At 43.6% G+C, this 22,622-nt stretch overlaps 1 protein-coding gene across 4 annotated transcripts in view; it reads right to left on the bottom strand.

Moving 5' to 3' along the window:
• The window catches only part of CABIN1 (calcineurin binding protein 1), a 372,633-nt gene that overhangs the window by 189,465 nt on the left and 160,546 nt on the right, over nucleotides 1-22,622 (bottom strand). The window lies entirely within an intron of this gene.

Below are 22,622 nucleotides of genomic sequence, written 5' to 3'. Positions count from 1 at the left end.
GCAAAGGAAGTAGCTGCACGGTTTATCAGTTTACAGTCCTAATATTCAAAAAAATGTTGTTCTTATGGCAAATTAATACCTTTTTTAGTAAATGCTGTTTAAAACCGTGATAAGCTATATTTGATACACTTTATAATAGAGCTGTACGATTAATCGTTATAGAGAATCGTTAAAGAATCGAGATCACGATTCAACCCCCCTCACGATCTTTAAACAGCATTTCTCTGCTCACTACTGATAGCTGTGAAAAAAATCCCCAAAAAAACAATCAGGCAGCCTGCCAAGTTTATCACAACATTGCTTTGATGGAGATAAAGAGAAACATTGTAGCATTTCATTCTTTTAGTTTAACTCCTTCAGCCCCGGAAGGATTTGCCCCCTTAATGACCAGGCCATTTTACGCAATACGGCACTGCATCGCTTTAACTGACAATTGCGTGGTCGTGCGACGCTGTACCCCAAAAAAATGTATGCCCTTTTCCACACAAATAGAGCTTTCTTTTGGTAGTATTTGATCACCTCTGTATTTTTTTTTTGCGCTATAAACAAAAAAAGAGTGACAATTTAAAAGAAAAGAAAAAAAAAAAAAGTTTTTTACTTTCTGCTATAATAAATATCCAAAAAACAAACAAAAAATTAATTTCTTCATCAGTTTAGGCCGATATGTATTCTTCTACATATTTTTGGTAAAAAAAAACAAAAACAAAAATCACAATAAGCATTTATTGATTGGTTTGCGCAAAAGTTATAGCGTTTACAAAAGATGGGATAGATTTATGGCATTTTTATTATTTTTTTTACTAGTAATGGCGGCGATCTGCAATTTTTAGCGGGACTGCGACATTGTGGCGGACAGATTGGACACTTTTTTGGGACCACTGACATTTATACAGCTATCAGAGCTAAGAAGAGCCACTGATTACTGTATAAATGTCACTGACAGGGAAGGGGTTAATACTAGGGGGCGATCAAGGGGTTAAATGTGTTCCCTCAGTGTGTGTTCTAATGCCCTGTACACACGGTCGAATTTTCCGACGGAAAATGTGCGATCGGAGCGGTTGTCGGAAATTCCGACCGTGTGTGGGCTCCATCAGACATTTTCCATCGGATTTTCCGACACACAAAGTTTGAGAGCTTGCTATAAAATTTTCCGACAACAAAATCCGTTGTCGGAAATTCCGATCGTGTGTACACAAATCCGACGCACAAAGTGCCACGCATGCTCAGAATAAATAAAGAGACGAAAGCTATTGGCTACTGCCCCGTTTATAGTCCCGACGTACACGTTTTACGTCACCGCGTTCAGAACGATCAGGTTTTTCGACAGATTTGTGTGACCGTGTGTATGCAAGACAAATTTGAGCCAACATCCGTCGGAAAAAATCCATGGATTTTGTTGTTGGAATGTCCAATCAATGTCCGATCGTGTGTACAGGGCATAACAGTACGAACAGCAGATCTGTCTCCTCTCCCCTGACAGAACGGAGATCTGTCTGTTTACATTAACAGACCTCCGTTCTGTCTCTCTCAGGAGCAATCGTGGGTGCCCGACGCACATTGCGACCGCCGGGCACGTGTATTAGCTACTACGCCACGCGGCGGGCGCCCCCTATACACCTTAAAGCGCCCGCTGTACAGCTACAGCGATTTGCGCAGGGGAGTCAACCTACCGCTGTATAACGATGGCGGCTGGTCGGCAACAGGTTAAAGGAATGAATTTTGGTCTGTAAATAAGGTCAGTTTAACCAGTTAAAGACTGCTAAATCAATATTTTTTGCTAGAAAATTACTCAGAACCCCCAAACATTATATATATATATATATATATATATATATATATATATATATATATATATATATGGCTGAAACAACGAATCGATTATGAAATTAATCGATTACTATTTTCATAATTGATTAATCAGCCAGTAACATAATGGGGTTAAAAAAACTAAAATAAGCCCTTTATAGTACAAAAAGAGCAAATAATCGCTACTGTAAATATTACTTACACTACAGTAAAAAAAATGAACCCCTTACAGTAGTGATTATCTGTTTTTCTTTGTACTATAAAGGGCTAATTTTAGTTTTTTTTAACCCCATTATGTTACTAAACGTCTTAGACCTGGTTCACGTCTATGTGTTTGGTGCTTTTTGCAGAAACGCACTACAGTCCAGTTACATGGTTTCCTATGGGAAACGTTCACATCTATGCTTTTTTCAGCTGCTGCGTATTTGGAAAGGGTCAGGGACTTTTTTTTAATGCAAAACGGTGCTTTTTTTTGGTTCAATATGCTTCAATGGAAAAGCTGCAGAAAAGCATGTAATTATTGCAGCAGTTTTTGTTTTTTTAATCTTCCCAACAACAAATTGGCCAAAAATAAATGCAAAAACGCAAATCGCAGCACAATCACGTGCGCAAAAGTCAAAACACACAGCAAAAAGCACTGCAGAAACAGATCAAAAGCAAACTGCATAGGTGTGTACCGAGCCTTATGCTGGCCACACCGATCAATTTTCAGACAAAATATTCAGACGAAAAATCTTTGTACACTCGCTGAATGAAAGAATGTTGTTTGAAATTTTCACTTGTTTTTTAACATTCTGTTTTTAAAATGAATGTAATTTCTGAACAAAAACCACATACACTGTCTGAAAATTCCTTTGACCAAGAAGTTTCAAAATTTTCCCGTCACTGTGGTTGAAAATGAATTTCGTTTTTACCCCACTAACGATTAGAAAATCGTTCTTAAAATAACATTTTTTGCTTTGAAGGAAGACATTGTTAACTAAAAAAATTTGATCTCGGAGTCTGATGATATTTACCAGATTCACATTTTAATAGTATATACAGTAAGGCCCCTTTCACACTGGGGTGGTGGGGGCGTCGGTGGTACAACAGCGCTGCTGTACCGTCGTTCTTGCAGCGGTATTCGGCCGCTAGCGGTGCGGTTTTAACCCCCGCTGGCGGCCGAAAAAGAGTTAAAATCCCTCGTACAGCGCGGCTATAGCCGCGGTATTGCCGCGGTATAGCCGCGCTATCCCATTGATTTCAATGGGCAGGAGCGGTGAAGGAGCGGTGAATACACCGCTCCTTCACCGCTCCAAAAAAGCGGTTTGCAGGACTTTTTTCACCGCCCTGCCTGCACACCGCTTCAGTGTGAAAGCCCTCGGGCTTTCACACTGAACAAACAGCGGAGGCTGTTTAGGGGCGGTTTGCAGGCGGTATTTTTAGCGCAATACCGCCTGCAAACCGCCCCAGTGTGAAAGGGGTCTATATATCTCTTCTGTCTGTTATTCTCAGAGTGGATTAGATATTTTGCTCCCTAACCATATAGTTGGTTATTTATATTTACCACTGCATAAAGATATACAAGAATAAATTGCCTTTTTTTAAAACTTTACATATTAACTAAATTATACACCACACTTTCTTTTTAAGATTATTAACCGGTTAATCGAAACAATAATCGGCCAACTAATCGATTATGAAAATAATCGTTAGTTGCAGCCCTATATATATATATATATATATATATATATATATATATATATATATTAGCAGAGACCCTAGAGAATAAAATGGTGTTCATTGCAATATTTTGTCACACTGTATTTGCGCAGCGGTCTTTCAAACGCAATTTTTTTGGAAAAAATAAACTTTAATTAAAAAAATAACTAAACAGGAAAGGTAGTCCAATTTTATTGTATAATGTGAAAGATGTTATGCTGTGAGACTTGTGATCTTTATTCTAAGCAAAAAAATTGTGATTCTCATTTTAGCCAGAATCGTGCAGCTCTACAGTATAACAATGCATTCACTTCAGATAATAACCCGTATTATAGAAGAAAGACACCAGGTTCAGTTCACCTCTCAAGCAACGGTCAGCCACTTCTAAGCACAGTTTTCCATGATCTCCTAGTCCCCCTCTCCACACCAGCATGGACTCCCCCAGGGGACCTCCAGAGAAGCTTGCCTGACACCAACATGACGTCCCGACTCTCCTCTCCCAAAAAAAAAGGGGGTAAGGGGAGAAAGAGTGGCGTCAGCTGGGGCTCAAACCAGCTCAAAAGGACAGAAATGCAAACAGAAAACATACAGTCTCTCACAAAAGAGAGTACACCCCTCACATTTTTTAAAATATTTTATTTTATCTTTTTATGTGACAACACTGAAAAAACGATACTTTGCTACAATGTAAAGTAGTGAGTGTACAGCTTGTATAGCAGAGTAAATTTGCTGTCCCTTCAAAATAACTCCACACACAGTTATTAATGTCTAAGCCGCTGGCAACAAAAGTGCACCCCTAAGTGAAAATGTCCAAATTGGGTCCAAAGTGTCAATATTTTGTGTGGCCACCATTATTTTCTAGCACTGCCCTAACCCACTTGGGTATGGCGTTCACCATAGCTTCACAGGTTGCCACTGGAGTCCTCTTCCACTCCTCCATCACGACATCATGAAGCTGGTGGATGTTAGAGACCTTGCGCTCCTCCACCCTCCCTTTGAGGATGCCCCACAGATGCTCAATAGGGTTTAGTTCTGGAGACATGCTTGGCCAGTCCATCACAAGTCCATCACCTTTACCCTCAGCTTCTTTAGTAAGGCAGCGGTTGTCGTTTGAGGTGTGTTTGGGGTTGTTATGTTGGAATACTGCCCTGCAGCCCAGTCTCCAAAGGGAAGGGATCATGCTCTGCTCCAGTATGTCACAGTATATGTTGGCATTCATGGTTCCCTCAATGAACTGTAGCTCCGCAGTGCTGTGCTGACAGCACTCATGCAGCCCCAGACTATGACACTCCCACCACCACTTGACTGTAGGCAAGACACACTTGTCTTTGTACTTCTCACCTGGTTGCTGCCACATACACTTGACACCATCTGAACCAAATAAGTTTATCTTGGTCTTATCAGACCATAGGACATGATTCCAGTAATCCATGTACTTAGTCTGCTTGTCTTCAGCAAACTGTTTGCGGGCTTTCTTGCGCATCATCTTTAGAAGAGGCTTCCTTCTGGGGCGACAGTCATGCAGACCAATTTGATGCAGTGTGCGGCGTATGGTCTGAGCACCGACAGGCTGACCCCCCACCCTTCAACCTCTGCAGTAATGCTGGCAGCACTCATATGTCTATTTCTCAAAGACAACCTCTGGATATGACGCTAAGCACGTACACTCAACCTCTTTGGTCAACCATGGCAAGGCCTGTTCTGAGTGGAACCTGTCCTGTTAAACCGCTGTATGGTCTTGGCCACCATGCTGCAGCTCAGTTTCAGGGTCTTGGCAATCTTCTTATAGCCTAGGCCATCTTTATGTAGAGCAACTATTATTTTTTTCAGATCCTCAGAGAGTTCTTTGCCATGAGGTGCCAATGTTGAACTACCAGTGACCAGTATGAGAGAGCGATAACACCAAATTTACAGTGGGGATGGAAAGTATTCAGACCCCCTTACATTTTTCACTCTTTGTTATATTGCAGCCATTTGCTTAAATCATTTAAGTTCATTTTTTTCCTCATTAATGTACACACAGCACCCCATATTGACAGAAAAACACAGAATTGTTGACATTTTTGCAGATTTATCAAAAAAGAAAAGCTGAAATATCACATGGTCCTAAGTATTCAGACCCTTTGCTGTGACACTCATATATTTAACTCAGGTGCTGTTCATTTCTTCAGATCAACCTTGAAATGGTTCTACACCTTCATTTGAGTCCAGTTGTGTTTGATTATACTGATTGGACTTGATTAGGAAAGCCACACACCTGTCTATATAAGACCTTACAGCTCACAGTGCATGTCAGAGCAAACGAGAATCATGAGGTCAAAGGAACTGCCTGAAGAGACAGAATTGTGGCAAGGCACAGATCTGGCCAAGGTTACCAAAACATTTCTGCTGCACTTAAGCTTCCTAAGAGCACAGTGGCCCGCATAATCCTTGAATGGAAGATGTTTGGGACGACTAGAACCCTTCCTAGAGCTGGCCGTCCGGCCAAACTGAGCTATCGGGGAAGAAGAGCCTCGGTGAGAGAGGTAAAGAAGAACCTAAAGATCACTGTGGCTGAGCTCCAGAGATGCAGTTGGGAGATGGAAGGAAGTTGTAGAAAGTCAACCATCACTGCAGCCCTCCACCAGTCGGGGCCTTATGGCAGAGTGGCCCGACGAAAGCATCTCCTCAGTGCAAGACACATGAAAGCCCGCATGGAGTTTGCTAAAAAAAACACCTGAAGGACTCCAAGATGGTGAGAAATAAGATTCTCTGGTCTGATGAGACCAAGATAGAACTTTTTGGCCTTAATTCTAAGCGGTATGTGTGGAGAAAACCAGGCACTGCTCATCACCTGTCCAATACAGTCCCAACAGTGAAGCATGGTGGTGGCAGTATCATGCTGTGGGGGTGTTTTTCAGCTGCAGGGACAGGACGACTGGTTGCAATCGAGGGAAAGATGAATGCGGCCAAGTACAGGGATATCCTGGACGAAAGCCTTCTCCAGAGTGCTCAGGACCTCAGACTGGGCCGAAGGTTTACCTTCCAACAAGACAATGACCCTAAGCACACAGCTAAAATAATGAAGGAGTGGCTTCACAACAGAGCCCTGACTTAACCACTTGCCGACCGCCTAACGCATATATACGGCGTCAGAATGGCACGGGCAGGCAGAATCACGTACCTGTACGTGATCTGCCTCCCGCGGGTGGGGGGTCCGATCGGACCCCCCCCCCGGTGCCATAGGCGGTTGGCTCTCATTCGCGGGCGATGAGAGGTGAGGGGGAGGCCATCCATTGTTGGCCACCCCCTCCCGATCGCTCCCGGCGAATGAAAATGCTTCCTTTCCCTCTGTAATGTAAACAGAGGGAAAGGAAGTGATGTCATCTCTCCTCGAGTCGGTCTTTTTGATCCGACGCCGAGGAGAGAAGACATCCAAGTAAGTGCACCAACACTACACTTACAGTAGAACACGCAGGCACACTTTTCACCCCCCTGTCACCCCCCGATCACCCCCCTGTACCCCCTGTCACTCTGTCACCAATAGCAGTTTTTTTTTTTTTTGCATTGGTGTCAGTTTGTGTCAGTTAGAAGTGTTAGGGCAGTTAGGTTAGCCCCCTTTAGGTCTAGGGTACCCCCCCTTAGGTCCAGGGTACCCCCCTAACCCCCCCTAATAAAAGTTAACCCCTTGATTACCCCCCGTCGCCAGTGTCGCTAAGCGATCGTTTTTCTGATCGCTGTATTAGTGACACAGGTGACGTTAGTTAGGGAGGTAAGTATATAGGTTCGCTGTCAGTGTTTTATAGCGACAGGGACCCCCATATACTACCCGCTAAAGGTTTTAACCCCTTGATTGCCCCCTAGTTAACCCTTTCACCAGCGATCACCGTATAAGTGTTACGGGTGACGCTGGTTAGCTAGTTTGTTTTTTGTAGTTTATTACAGTTTATTATAGTTTTAGGGCACCCGCCGTTTATTACCCTATAAAGGTTTAACCCCCTAATTGCCCGGCGGTGATATAAATTACATTTTTAGGGTCAGCTTAGGTCTGCGTCGCCCCAGGCAGCGTCAGGTTAGCGCCAGTACCGCTAAAACCCACGCACGCAGCATACACCTCCCTTAGTGCTATAGTATCTGAACGGATCGATATCTGATCCGATCAGATCTATACTCCCCAGCAGTTTAGGGTTCCCTGAAACGCAGTGTTAGCGGGATCAGCCCAGATACCTGCTAGCACCTGCGTTTTGCTCCTCGGCCCAGCCCTGCCCAGCCCACCCAAGTGCAGTATCGATCGATAACTGACACTTACAAAACACTAAGCACACATAACTGCAGCGTTCACAGAGTCAGGCCTGATCCCTGCGATCGCTAACAGTTTTTTGGTAGCGTTTTGAATCAGTCGCTAACAGTCAGGAGCTTTTTTGCCTGTGAGTCTCACTAGTGTACCCCTAAATTTAGAGGCCAAAATGGCAAATCGAAGGTACACTAGTGAAGAGGCCTACACGTTTCTGAGCATGACAGATAGTGAAGAGGAAGTCACTCATCTGTCAAGTTCGGGCTCAGAATACGAACCTGTAGAGGACAGCGGCTCCATGACAGATAGCTCTGACGACGGAGTTGTGGTCCCTGCTAGGGTCAGGCGTACCAGACCCCGAACTTCTTCTGTCCTTGAAGTGCAAGAACCGCAGGGCTCTCGTATGGAGCAGAGAAGTACTAGTGCCGCTACTCCTTCTGGTGAACTGGCAAGCACCAGCGGCCTAGTACACCCTGGTCGTACATCCAGCACTGCAGTATCACGTGGTGACGTGGCGAGTCCCATAAGTGCAGTTCAAGCTGGCGAGGTGGCAAGCACAAGTAGCGTCCCGCTGCCACCAAGAAGAAGAACACAGACCCGTCGTGCCCATAGTGCCCTTCCTGCTGCATTCGCCAATCCGAATTGGGAACCCACCACTTCTGCAGCACCCGTACTTCCCCCTTTCACTGGCCAACCCGGAATTCAGGTGGAAACAGTTGACTTTACGCCACTGGATTTTTATTCGCTGTTTTTCACCGAAGATCTCTATAGATCTATTGTGGACCAAAGCAATTTGTACGCTGGTCAACACATCGCCACTATTCCCCAGTCCTCCCTTGCCAGAGATTGGAGACCAATTACGGTCTCCGAATTTAAGATCTTTCTGAGCCTTTCCCTCCTCATGGGCATAACCAAAAAGAGTGAGTTGCGGTCATATTGGTCCACTGACCCAATTCACCATATGCCCGTGTTCTCTGCCTCCATGGCCAGGGCACGATACGAGCAGATTTTGCGGTTCATGCACTTCAACGACAATGAACTCTGTCGTCCTCGTGGAGACCCTGCATACGATCGGCTCTACAAAATTCGGCCCCTCGTAAACCACTTCAACCAACGTTTTGCAGACTTGTTTACCCCCCATCAAGTTGTCTGCGTTGATGAGTCCCTGATTAAGTTTTCTGGCCGCTTGTCCTTCAAACAGTACCTTCCCAGCAAGCGTGCCAGATACGGGGTCAAGATGTATAAGCTCTGTGACAGGGCCACAGGCTATACATGTAGATTTATGGTTTACGAGGGCAAAGATAGTCACGTAGAGCCGATAAACTGCCCTGACTACATAGGAAGCGCTGGCAAGATAGTGTGGGACTTGGTGTCACCCTTATTCGGAAAGGGGTACCACTTGTACGTGGACAATTATTATACGAGCGTGCCACTTTTTAGTCACTTGTTTGATCATCAGATTGGAGCATGTGGCACCGTGCGACCTAATCGCCGGGGCTTTCCCCAGCGGCTTGTAGAGTCCCGTCTTAGGCTGGGGGAGAGAGCCTGCTTGCAGTATAATAATTTGCTCGCTATGAAGTGGAGGGACAATAAGAATGTTTTCGTTCTTACCTCCCTTCATGCAGACACGACGACCCAAATTACTACGGCGACTGGTGTTGTGGAGAAACCCCTCTGTGTCCACGAATACAACCTTAATATGGGAGGGGTGGACCTCAACGTCCAGTTGTTGGCGCCGTACCTAATTGCCCGTAAGGCCAGACGCTGGTACAAAAAAGTGTCTGTTTATTTATTTCAATTGGCTTTGCTGAATGCTCATGTGCTATACAGAGCTTCAGGACGGACTGGATCCTTCCTTAAATTCCAGGAAGAGATCGTCAGAGCCCTTCTGTATCCAGACGGTGCTCCACCTCACCTTCCCCAACCAGATGCAGTAAGCCGGCTGCATGGGAGGCATTTTCCTTATGTCCTCCCGAGTACCCCTACCCAACGAGCCCCCCAAAAAAGATGTCGTGTCTGCAGCAAGCGCGGATTTAGGCGTGACACCCGGTATTATTGTCCCTCCTGTCCTGACAATCCTGGTCTATGCATTGGTGAATGTTTTGAACGCTATCATACACTAGTGGAGTATTAGCGTAGGGTTCAGCACGGCACAGACTAGGCACACTAACACAGGGTCTCCCAAGATGCCATCGCATTTTGAGAGACCCAAACCTGGTACAGTTACAGTTAAAAGTTAAAGTTACTAAAAAAAGTGTTTAAAAAAAAAAAAAAAAAATAAAAAAAAAATAAAAAAATAAAAATACAAAAAAAATATAAAATAAAAAAAAACCAAAAATAGTTGTCGTTTTATTGTTCTCTCTCTCTATTGTTCTGCATTCTATACTGCAATGTTTTATTGTTATGTTTTTATCATGTTTGCTTTATAGGTATGCAATTTTTTTATACTTTGTTTTTTTATTGTTAACCACTTTTTTGTTTTCAGGTACGCCATTCAGCTGCAGAGCGGATTTATTTATCTTGACAGCAACAGCGTTTGCTCCCACGATATATAAAGCAGTGACTCCAGCGCTGTCGGAGGTGATTTCACCACCACAGTTACATACTTCAGCATATATGCCGAAGCGTGGGGGCAGCAGTGGGTGGAGGAGCAATTTGCTCCTGCCTTTTGCGGGAGGATGCCCCCATGCTTCGGCATATATATATTTTAGGTAGGCACAGGTTGCGTTAAATGTTTTATTTTTTACTATGTTTTTTTTGTATTTGCTTTGCAGGTATGGTAAGTATTACTGTTATACTGTAATGTTACTTTGTTAACCATCATTTGCTTAGCAGGTACGCCATTCAGTTGCAGCGCGGATTTATTTATCTTGACAGCAACAGCGTTTGCTCCCACGATATATAAAGCCGTGACTCCAGCGCTGTCGGAGGTGATTTCACCACCACAGTTACATACTTCAGCATATATGCCGAAGCGTGGGGGCAGCAGTGGGTGGAGGAGCAATTTGCTCCTGCCTTTTGCGGGAGGATGCCCCCATGCTTCGGCATATATATATTTTAGGTAGGCACAGGTTGCGTTAAATGTTTTATTTTTTACTATGTTTTTTTTTGTATTTGCTTTGCAGGTATGGTAAGTATTACTGTTATACTGTAATGTTACTTTGTTTTTTTGTTAACCATCATTTGCTTAGCAGGTACGCCATTCAGTTGCAGCGCGGATTTATTTATCTTGACAGCAACAGCGTTTGCTCCCACGATATATAAAGCCGTGACTCCAGCGCTGTTGGAGGTGATTTCACCACCACAGTTACATACTTCAGCATATATGCCGAAGCGTGGGGGCAGCAGTGGGTGGAGGAGCGATTTGCTCCTGCCTTTTGCGGGAGGATGCCCCCATGCTTCGGCATATATAAATGGTGCATGTATGCCCATCATTAGAAGTGGGCGGATGAAGGGAGGTATTCTAATGGTGGGCATACCCACCGATCAATATCTTTTTTTCGTTCAGCCCACAGGCTGCATGAAAAAAAAGTTTACAATACAAGGACCAGCAACGTACTGGTATGTTGCTGGACTTTGAGTGGTTATACCAGAATGATGCCTGCAGGTTTAGGTATCATCTTGGTATCATTCTTTTCAGCCAGCGGTCGGCTTTCATGTAAAAGCAATCCTAGCGGCTAATTAGCCTCTAGACTGCTTTTACAAGCAGTGGGAGGGATCCCCCCCCCCCCACCGTCTTCCATGGTTTTCTCTGGCTCTCCTGGCCCAACAGGGAACCTGAGAATGCAGCCGGTGATTCGGCCAGCTGACCATAGAGCTGATCAGAGACCAGAATGGCTCCAATCATCTCTATGGCCTAAGAAACCGGAAGCTACGAGCATTTCATGACTTAGATTTCGCCGGATGTAAACAGCGCCATTGGGAAATTGGGAAAGCATTTTATCACACCGATCTTGGTGTGGTCAGATGCTTTGAGGGCAGAGGAGAGATCTAGGGTCTAATAGACCCCAATTTTTTCAAAAAAGAGTACCTGTCACTACCTATTGCTATCATAGGGGATATTTACATTCCCTGAGATAACAATAAAAATGATAAAAAAAGAAATAAAAATGAAAGGAACAGTTTAAAAATAAGAAAAAAAATTAAAAAATTAATAAAGAAAAAAAAAAAAAAAAAAAAAAAGCACCCCTGTCCCCCCCTGCTCTCGCGCAAAGGCGAACGCAAGCGTCGGTCTGGCGTCAAATGTAAACAGCAATTACCCCATGCATGTGAGGTATCACCGCGAAGGTCAGATCGAGGGCAGTAATTTTAGCAGTAGACCTCCTCTGTAAATCTAAAGTGGTAACCTGTAAAGGCTTTTAAAGGCTTTTAAAAATGTATTTAGTTTGTCGCCACTGCACGTTTGTGCGCAAATTTAAAGCATGTCATGTTTGGTATCCATGTACTCGGCCTATGATCATCTTTTTTATTTCATCAAACATTTGGGCAATATAGTGTGTTTTAGTGCATTAAAATTTTAAAAAGTGTGTTTTTTCCCCAAAAAATGCGTTTGAAAAATCGCTGCGCAAATACTGTGTGAAAAAAAAAAATGAAACACCCACCATTTTAATCTGTAGGGCATTTGCTTTAAAAAAATATATAATGTTTGGGGGTTCAAAGTAATTTTCTTGCAAAAAAAAATAATTTTTTCACGTAAACAAAAAGTGTCAGAAAGGGCTTTGTCTTCAAGTGGTTAGAAGAGTGGGTGATGTGTGACATAAGATTCTAAATGTTGTGCATAAAATGCCAGGACAGTTCAAACCCCCCCCAAATGACCCCATTTTGGAAAGTAGACACCCCAAGCTATTTGCTGAGAGGCATGTCGAGTCCATGGAATATTTTATATTGTGACACAAGTTGCGGGAAAAAGACAATTTTTTTTTTTTTTTTTTGCACAAAGTTGTCACTAAATGATATATTGCTCAAACATGCCATGGGAATATGTGAAATTACACCCCAAAATGCATTCTGTTGCTTCTCCTGAGTACGGGGATACCACATGTGTGAGACTTTTTGGGAGCCTAGCGGCGTACGGGACCCCGAAAACCAAGCACCGCCTTCAGGCTTTCTAAGGGCGTAAATTTTTGATTTCACTCTTCACTGCCTATCACAGTTTTGAAGGCCATAAAATGCCCAGATGGCACAAACCCCCCCCAAATGACCCCATTTTGGAAAATAGACACTCAAAGCTATTTGCTGAGAGGTATAGTGAGTATTTTGCAGACCTCACTTTTTGTCACAAACTTTTGAAATTTGAAAAAAGAAAAAAAAAATATGTTTTTCTTGTCTTTCTTCATTTTCAAAAATAAATGAGAGCTGCAAAATACTCACCATGCCTCTCAGCAAATAGCTTGGGGTGTCTACTTTCCAAAATGGGGTCATTTGGGGGGGTTTTGTGCCATCTTGGCATTTTATGGCCTTCAAAACTGTGATAGGTAGTGAGGAGTGAAATCAAAAATTTATGCCCTTAGAAATCCTGAAGGCGGTGCTTGGTTTTCGGGGCTCCGTACGCGGCTAGGCTCCCAAAAAGTCCCACACATGTGGTATCCCCGTACTCAGGAGAAGCAGCAGAATGTATTTTGGGGTGTAATTCCACATATGCCCATGGCATGTTTGAGCAATATATCATTTTGTGACAACTTTGTGCAAAAAAAAAAAAAAAAAAAAAAAAGATTTTCACTTTCCCGCAACTTGTGTCAAAATATAAAATATTCCATGGACTCAACATGCCTCTCAGCAAATAGCTTGGGGTGTCTACTTTCCAAAATGGGGTCATTTGGGGGGGTTTTGTGCCATCTGGGCATTTTATGGCCTTCAAAAATGTCATAGGTAGTGAGGAGTGAAATCACAACTTTACGCCCTTAGAAATCCTGAAGGCGGTGCTGGGTTTTCGGGGCCCCGTACGCGGCTAGGCTCCCAAAAAGTCCCACACATGTGGTATCCCCGTACTCAGGAGAATCAGCAGAATGTATTTTGGGGTGCAATTCCACATATGCCCATGGCCTGTGTGAGCAATATATCATTTAGTGACAACTTTGTGCAAAAAAAAAAAAATTGTCACTTTCCTGCAACTTGTGTCAAAAAATAAAATATTCCATGGACTCAACATGCCTCTCAGCAAATAGCTTGGGGTGTCTACTTTCAAAAAATGGGGTCATTTGGGGGGGTTTTGTGCCATCTTGGCATTTTATGGCCTTCAAAACTGTGATAGGTAGCGAGGAGTGAAATCAAAAATTTATGCCCTTAGAAATCCTGAAGGCGGTGCTTGGTTTTCGGGGCTCCGTACGCGGCTAGGCTCCCAAAAAGTCCCACACATGTGGTATCCCCGTACTCAGGAGAAGCAGCAGAATGTATTTTGGGGTGTAATTCCACATATGCCCATGGCATGTTTGAGCAATATATCATTTTGTGACAACTTTGTGCAAAAAAAAAAAAAAAAAATTGTCACTTTCCCGCAACTTGTGTCAAAATATAAAATATTCCATGGACTCAACATGCCTCTCAGCAAATAGCTTGGGGTGTCTACTTTCCAAAATGGGGTCATTTGGGGGGGTTTTGTTCCATCTGGGCATTTTGTGGCCTTCAAAAATGTGATAGGTAGTGAGGAGTGAAATCACAACTTTACGCCCTTAGAAATCCTGAAGGCGGTGCTGGGTTTTCGGGGCCCCGTACGCGGCTAGGCTCCCAAAAAGTCCCACACATGTGGTATCCCCGTACTCAGGAGAATCAGCAGAATGTATTTTGGGGTGCAATTCCACATATGCCCATGGCCTGTGTGAGCAATATATCATTTAGTGACAACTTTGTGCAAAAAAAAAAAAAATTGTCACATTCCCGCAACTTGTGTCAAAAAATAAAATATTCCATGGACTCAACATGCCTCTCAGCAAATAGCTTGGGGTGTCTACTTTCCAAAATGGGGTCATTTGGGGGGGTTTTGTGCCATCTTGGCATTTTATGGCCTTCAAAACTGTGATAGGTAGTGAGGAGTGAAATCAAAAATGTATGCCCTTTGAAATCCTGAAGGCGGTGCTTGGTTTTCGGGGCCCCGTACGCGGCTAGGCTCCCAAAAAGTCCCACACATGTGGTATCCCCGTACTCAGGAGAAGCAGCTAAATGTATTTTGGGGTGCAATTCCACATATGCGCATGGCCTGTGTGAGCAATATATCATTTAGTGACAACTTTTTGTAATTTTTTTTTTTTTTTTTTTTGTCATTATTCAATCACTTGGGACAAAAAAAATAAATATTCAATGGGTTCAACATGCCTCTCAGCAATTTCCTTGGGGTGTCTACTTTCCAAAATGGGGTCATTTGGGGGGGTTTTGTACTGCCCTGCCATTTTAGCACCTCATGAAATGACATAGGCAGTCATAAAATAAAAGCTGTGTAAATTCCAGAAAATGTACCCTAGTTTGTAGACGCTATAACTTTTGCGCAAACCAATAAATATACGCTTATTGACATTTTTTTTACCAAAGACATGTGGCCGAATACATTTTGGCCTAAATGTATGACTAAAATTGAGTTTATTGGATTTTTTTTATAATAAAAAGTAGAAAATATCATTTTTTTTCAAAATTTTCGGTCTTTTTCCGTTTATAGCGCAAAAAATAAAAACGGCAGAGGTGATCAAATACCATCAAAAGAAAGCTCTATTTGTGGGAAGAAAAGGACGCAAATTTCGTTTGGGTACAGCATTGCATGACCGCGCAATTAGCAGTTAAAGCGACGCAGTGCCAAATTGTAAAAAGTGCTCTGGTCAGGAAGGGGGTAAATCCTTCCGGGGCTGAAGTGGTTAAACCCAATTGAGCATCTCTGGAGAGAACTAAAAATGGCTGTCCACCGGGCATGGAAGGTGGGTGAGGTGCTGAGGGCACCCCAGCCAAACTCCTGGTCTCCTCACACCCCCCTGTGGCTGAACCCTAACCTATCACAGTTCAATACCATCCCGGATCCACAGGCCTGGGCCAAATACAAAATACTGACCCTTGAGCATGTTATTACCAACAGGGAGCTCACCCCCTTTCACATTTTACGCACCACATTTAATGTGCCTGCATGGGTCCATTTTAGGTATCTTCAAATCGCTCATGCCTACAGGTGTCAGTTCTTAGGGCAACCAGTTGAACTGGCATACTCGGAGCTCGAATCCACCCTTCGGGTGAAGGGCTTGGAGAAACCCACGTCTCAGCTCTACGGGTCCCTGCTGGTTGCTGCTGGCCCTGAGTTACCCCCCCCCCTCCGCAGGAAATGGGTGGGGGACATACCGGAGCTGGACGAGGACGACTGGAGGGAGATTTGGGACTTTCCCTTCTCCCCTCTGGTCTCAGCTAGGGACAAACTGGTCCAATACAAAATTGTGCATAGAGCTCACTACATGCCACACAGGCTGCACCACATATTGCCGCTGCATTCTCCGGCGTGCTGGCGTTGCTCCTACTAACCGGGTGACTTTTTCCACATTTTTTGGGTTTGCCCAGCAATCGAACATTATTGGAAAGAAGTACTCCAGGTGATTGCTAAGGTCACTAAGACTCGTGTTCCTTATGATCATAAATATTGTCTGCTGGGGCTGGTGGAACAACTGTCAATGCTCAGAGCCAGGAAAATACTCATATCCCTGCTATTGTACTATGCTCGTAAGGCCATTACGATGAACTGGAAACAATCGTCTCTCTCCTCTGTCAGATTCTGGAAAAGCCTAGTGAATGCCAGTTTACCCCTGTATAAAGCCACCTACTCGGGCAGAGGTTGTCCACAAAAATTTGCGAAGGTATGGACCTGTTGGCTAGATGATAATACCACGGCAACTGATGCAGTAACCAATTCCTAGATTAACACTATATCTCTAGTCTGTTAGTATATTGACCCAACTACTCTCATGTTGCATTTCCTGTTGGAACCAATTTGAGCACAGATTCTCCAGATTTCTCCTGAACTGAACCTCTCCCCACATTGGGGTTATAGTATGAGTTAGTTTGTTTATGTTGTATGTTGTGCCCTGTTGCGGTATGTTGCCGCATCAGAAGAACTGCCCCTGCGTGGGCAAGGTTTGGCCCCTGCGTGGACTAATTTTGTATGCTTATGAAAAATTTAATAAAAAAGATTTTGCAAAAATGGCTGTCCACCAACTTTTACCATCCAACCTGACAGAACTGGAGAGGATCTGCAAGGAGGAATGGCAGAGGATCCCCGAATCCAGGTGTGAAAAACTTGTTGCATCTTTCCAAAAAAGACTCATGGCTGTATTAGATCAAAAGGGCGCTTCTACTAAATACTGAGCAAGGTGTCTGAATACTTAGGACCATGTGATATTTCAGTTTTTCTTTTTTAATAAATCTGAAAAAATGTCAACAATTCTGTGTTTTTCTGTCAATATGGGGTGCTGTGTGTACATTAATGATGAAAAAAAAATAACCTAAATGATTTTAGCAAATGGCTGCAATATAACAAAGAGTGAAAAATTTAAGGGGGTCTGAATACTTTCCATCCCCACTGTAACACACCTGCTCCCCATTCACACCTGAGACTGAAACAAAACGATCCAGCGCTCCATGGGTAAGTGGAAAAAAAAAAAAAACATGGGGACAAATTTTGCTCCTGTATACGCCAACCTGACGATGGGTTACTGGGAGGAGGGACACATCTGGGCCAACAACTCTTTTGCTGAGCACATTGTGTTCTTCGGCAGATATATTGATGACATCCTGCTCATTTGGTGTGGTGGCCCGGATGTGTTCCCCTCCTTTGTAGCTCATTGTAATGCCAACCCCTTTGGCTTGACCTTCACACATGTATTTGATTCCAGCGAGTTGATGTTTTTGGACCTAGTGTTGACCCATGATAATAATAGGATCATTATCAAGAATCACGTCAAGCCCACCAGTGGGAATTCCTACTTACATTTCAACAGCTGCCACCACCCCACATGAAAGCAGAATATTCCTAGGGGACAGTTTAACAGACTGAGGAGAAATTGTTCAAGAGTTGATGACTATGTCTCACAGAGTGGCTCGATGGCACTCAAGTTTGAGGAAAGGGGATACCCATGGGACTTGGTGCAAGATGCTTTCTTGTCATTCATGAACCCTCCCTCTATAAAGAATATTTCAGCTGAAACTAATGACATCCATACAGTCAGATTTGTCTCTACCTTTAACGACAAGTTTAAAGTGGATGTAAACCCAATGTCATCCTTTCTAAACTACTGCCATAGGGGTTATCTATAAGGATATACATGCCTCCTGCATGTATCTTTACCTGTCAAATGTCTCCCCTGTTGTCTGGAGCTCGGTGGGTGGAGTCGTGATGTCATTAGACTCCCCGCCCACCTCTACACTCCCCTTGTCAATATGCATTTTCTCCTGTGTATTTCTTACACTGAACTTCTGCTATGATCTCTAGCATCCAGTGAAAAGACAGGAAAGTAACCACATGACTTCAGCGTGCTGAGGTGTGGAACAGCCAATCCTTGCAGAGCTGCTGAAGAAAGGAGTGGGGGTGGGAATTTAAAAATAATGCAAGTCTTAGGCTAGTGCACCAGATATGTAAATCACCTGTCACTCACAGCAAGGGGGAGGATTTGACAAAGTTTTTCTCTATCAAGTTTTATCTCACTGAACAATAAAAGAGGATTGCTCAGAGCTGGATTAACTCTTTGTGGCAAAACTGGGCTCAAATGATAGGAAATCTTATACTCTACATCACAGGTGTCAAACACAAGGCCCGCGGACCGAATCCAACCCTCCAGGCCTTTTTATGTGGCCCTCACACCTCTCCTGCAGCTGCAGGAGAGCTCCAGCCCTCGGTCTCCAAATGCACACTGTCTGCATCCAGGGAACCCCCTGTGCCGAATACGCGTCGGGGAGGGGTAGTCCTCCTCCAGACTACTACTTTCTGCTTTCAAGCAATGCATCCAGCTACTTCCCAGCAGCAGCATAAGGAAAGGGGGTGGACTGTGATATTAGGGAGAGTAGGGGACTCAACTTCTGATGGTGGGGTGGCTCTTGACATCTAATGTAAGGGGAGGGGATGCACTAGACATCTAATCTTACAGATTCAACTGGCCCTTTTGAGGACAATCATAATGGTGATGCGGCCCACGATAAAATTGAGTTTGACACCTCTGCTCTACATTAGGACATCAAAAAAAAAAAAAAAATTTCGGGTTTACATCCACTTTAAGTCAGTTTCCAGAATAATAAAAAAAAATGATAAGATATTATTATTAGACAAGCGTCTGGCTCCAGAATGACCAAAAGTCCCCCCAAGTAATTTTTAGAAGGGCACGGACCATAAAAAACATATTAGTACCAAGCAAAGTGACAAACAAGTCTACCAGATCCCCTCTAGACATCAGATCGTATTTTGATAACAGGACAGGCATTTTTTAGTGCAAAAAAAGAGGATGCCTGACCTGTCAATTTATTACTCATGGCAGCAATAAGATCACTATCAATATAGGCAAAACATATATAATTAAACAGTTTATTACATGCTCTACCGATTTTGTTGTCTATGTTTTACAATGTCCTTGCGGCCTTTTATACATGGGCCGCACTACCCGTGCTCTACGCGCAAGAATCGGTGATCACCGCAGATTCATTAAAAAAAGGATGTGTTGAACACAGCGTTCCACGGCATTTTCATCGTATGCACAATAATGATATTAAATGCCTGGAAGTATTTGCTATAGAGACCATCCCAAAAGGAATTTTGACCGCAAATGAGAGATTTTCCCTTTTATGCAAGAGGGAAGTATTCTGGATTTATATGTTTGACTCTCTTGCCCCCAAGGGATTAAACGAGGAATTGGAAACATGCAGCTTTGTTTAGTCCCTTCACATATTCCCTTCCCCCCTTTTCTTCCCCTCCCCCCTTCCTCCTCTCCCATCTTTCCCTTTCCCCTCCCCTCTCACCTCTTCCTCTCCTCACCACACCTTCCTTAACCCCCCCCCAACAAACCCCCCATTTCACTCTCGATTCTATTGGCCACAGTATCTATTTTCTGTTGTTGATTGACATAAAACTGTTAATTAACATTTAGTGTATTTTTTAGCCGTGTCTTTTTAGGTCATTGCTCAATGTTTTTTTAGGACATTGTTCCATTTTTGTACAGCTTTCAATTCGTATCTGTGTAAATATTTTTAGAATCATTCGCTGGTACACCTCTTGGGTTTGTTGATTTTTTTTTCATTATTGCTACCATTATGTGTTTTTTGGGTTTATGAATTGCAAGCCCATTATGTGAATGTGTATATATATATTAATTAATCGATTCATTTTTCCAATTTTTAATATATTTTTTCTAATGACATTAAATTGTGTAGAGATATATATATATATATATATATATTTTAACGGTTATCTCCCGAGCAACGAGGGGTTAACGTTAGGTATCAAATTGTCTTTGCTCCACTAAACTCCCCGCCCTCTTATACTATTTAAACTTCCTAGTTGCCTATCTCCTTGACTTTGAAAAAGTGCATGCACGCGAAACGCATTGTCAAGGCAGCAAAGTAGCTTGCGTGTTACCACAGTCAACGAGGTAGTCAAGCTTTTACAACCTCCAGCAACTTCCAGCATTGCTGACCATCCCCTATGTCAGCCATTCCAGCTCTGGCTGTTTTTCTTTTGGTCAATACATAATCCCAGGATACTCTCATACAGCTGTGAGCAACAACCCAAGCGTATAGCTACACCAGGAGAGAGCAGCTTGAAGCTAATTGCAGCATCGCGGTATTTTCTCCTCTTCCTGTCAGCACTCCAGCTGGTCTGGTGTTGCTCACATGTGACACACAGAGCTCATGTTTCCATCTCCCTGCTGATTGCTGCCTCCACCTCCTCCTTCCTCTCCAGCATGTCCAGCCACACACATTGGTGAGTGGTCTGCACACTTGGCTGCAGCAAGGTTTGTCTCCCAGATCTGGATGTTGTTAGCCCCTTGTTACTCTGTGGACTTCTGGTGATACTGTAAGTCTGCTTATCCTTTATCATTCTCCACTTCTCCTTATCTGACAACAGGATTGGATTTTATGGCTATTACTGAATAAACTATATGTACTTATGTTCACCTGCCTGTTGTGAGACAGTTTTTTTCCACTAACCCATTGAGCACTGGATCGTTTTGTTTTGCTTTGTTTTATCCATATCCTCCAGCTATGGCTTCTGTCCAGCTGCACTGGGCTTAGACTCCACACCACATACTGTGACCCTTTCCTATCCCCACATGACCACGTTTTAGCGCTGTTGATATTTGTTGTTCACACCTGAGACCTTGCAACACTAATGAGTAACATGACACCAGGGAGGGAAAATGGCTAATCAGGCCCAACTGGACATTTTCACTTAGGGGTGTGCTCACTTTTGTTGCCAGCGGTTTAGAAATGAATAGCTGTGTGTGGAGTTATTTTGAGGGGACAGCAAATTTATACTGTCATACAAGCTGTATACTCACTACTTTACATTGTAGAAAAGTGTCATTTCTTCAGTGTTGTCACATGAAAAGATATAATAAAATATTTACAATAATGTGAGGGGTGTACTCACTTGTGTGAGATACTGTACATGCAAAGAAACAAACCCCCATGTATACATGCTCTGCCTGGAGAGCCTTCTGCCAACAGCCAGAACCCATATACAAACCAATCAACAGTGCAACCACATGCCACAGCTAAGAACCCACACTGGGCTGTACATGAGATAACGCTCAACTAAGCTAAGGGTTAGTAAGGGTCTGATAGTCCCTTCCAGCTCTCCACAACAGGCCAAGGAGTGAGAACAACACGTTAACAGCTAAAAAATCAGCAGGCAAGAACGACAATAAGTACAGCAGGAAATACTCCGCGGCCGGCACAGTACTCAACCCTCCAGCGCAGCAGGGTAGGACCGCTATGGGCCAAAAGCTCATGTAAGACAGTATCAGCATTAGTATAACTGGGCCCCATAAGAAGCGTTCTACACCCGTCATCCCCAGTGTCAGAAAGCACCATGTAGTAACCCACATTGTGAATAACAGAGATCAGTACTTCGTTGCCACCATATAGCAAAGTAGCAGTGCTTAATATGGTTCACGCAAGCACATTTCCAACATATCAACCTTCGGTTAGTAGGTACAAGGAGTTATAGGAATGAACCAGGCTTATAGCCCATGCTACAAACCCGGGTAAATCATCAAATAGGCATGAAAAAGACATTATAGCTCCATGGGATCCAGGCATATCCTAGCAAGGAGAGCATAGCTTTTCCAGAAGCGCCCCAATATAACTGGTAGCTTCGCAGGATAATGAAACACATTTGTCAGGTAAAAGAGAGTACGGATAAAACCTATAGTCGAGAATGGGCAAATAAAAAAAAAATCTGTAAAAGGACAGACCAGAAAAGTCACCAGTGGAGATGCACTCCAGGCTCACCACCAATGAGAGAAGCAGCAAATAACGCACTTACAAAGTGACTCACAACAGGTAATGAGTGGTGAGACAGGAATGGACAAAGCAGGATAGGTCTCCATGGCTGATAACAACTGAACTCAAGGACTTACAGGTAGGGAAAGGCCAGCAGACCAGCCCCATCGGTCGGACTTTCCTTGCCTGACTCCAGCAGGAGCGCTGTCTTCCCCTAGCAGGTTGTCGCTGATTGCTGGCTGTTGAAGCAGCCAGCTGTCTGGTAGCTGGAATTCCTAGTACCATTTTGGTACCTTTGTGAGGGGAATGCATAGAGTCTCGCAGAACTGCTGGAAATCCTCAGGGTATTGGAGTACCGCCGTTTTTTCCAGGTCCATCGCATTCAGGCTGAATGGGA

This window comes from Aquarana catesbeiana, linkage group LG01 (genome assembly GCF_042186555.1).
Source record: "Aquarana catesbeiana isolate 2022-GZ linkage group LG01, ASM4218655v1, whole genome shotgun sequence".
Classification (NCBI taxonomy): domain Eukaryota; kingdom Metazoa; phylum Chordata; class Amphibia; order Anura; family Ranidae; genus Aquarana; species Aquarana catesbeiana.
The sequence above is the reverse complement of the archived record's forward strand: the minus strand, read 5'-3'. Positions and strand labels throughout refer to the sequence as shown.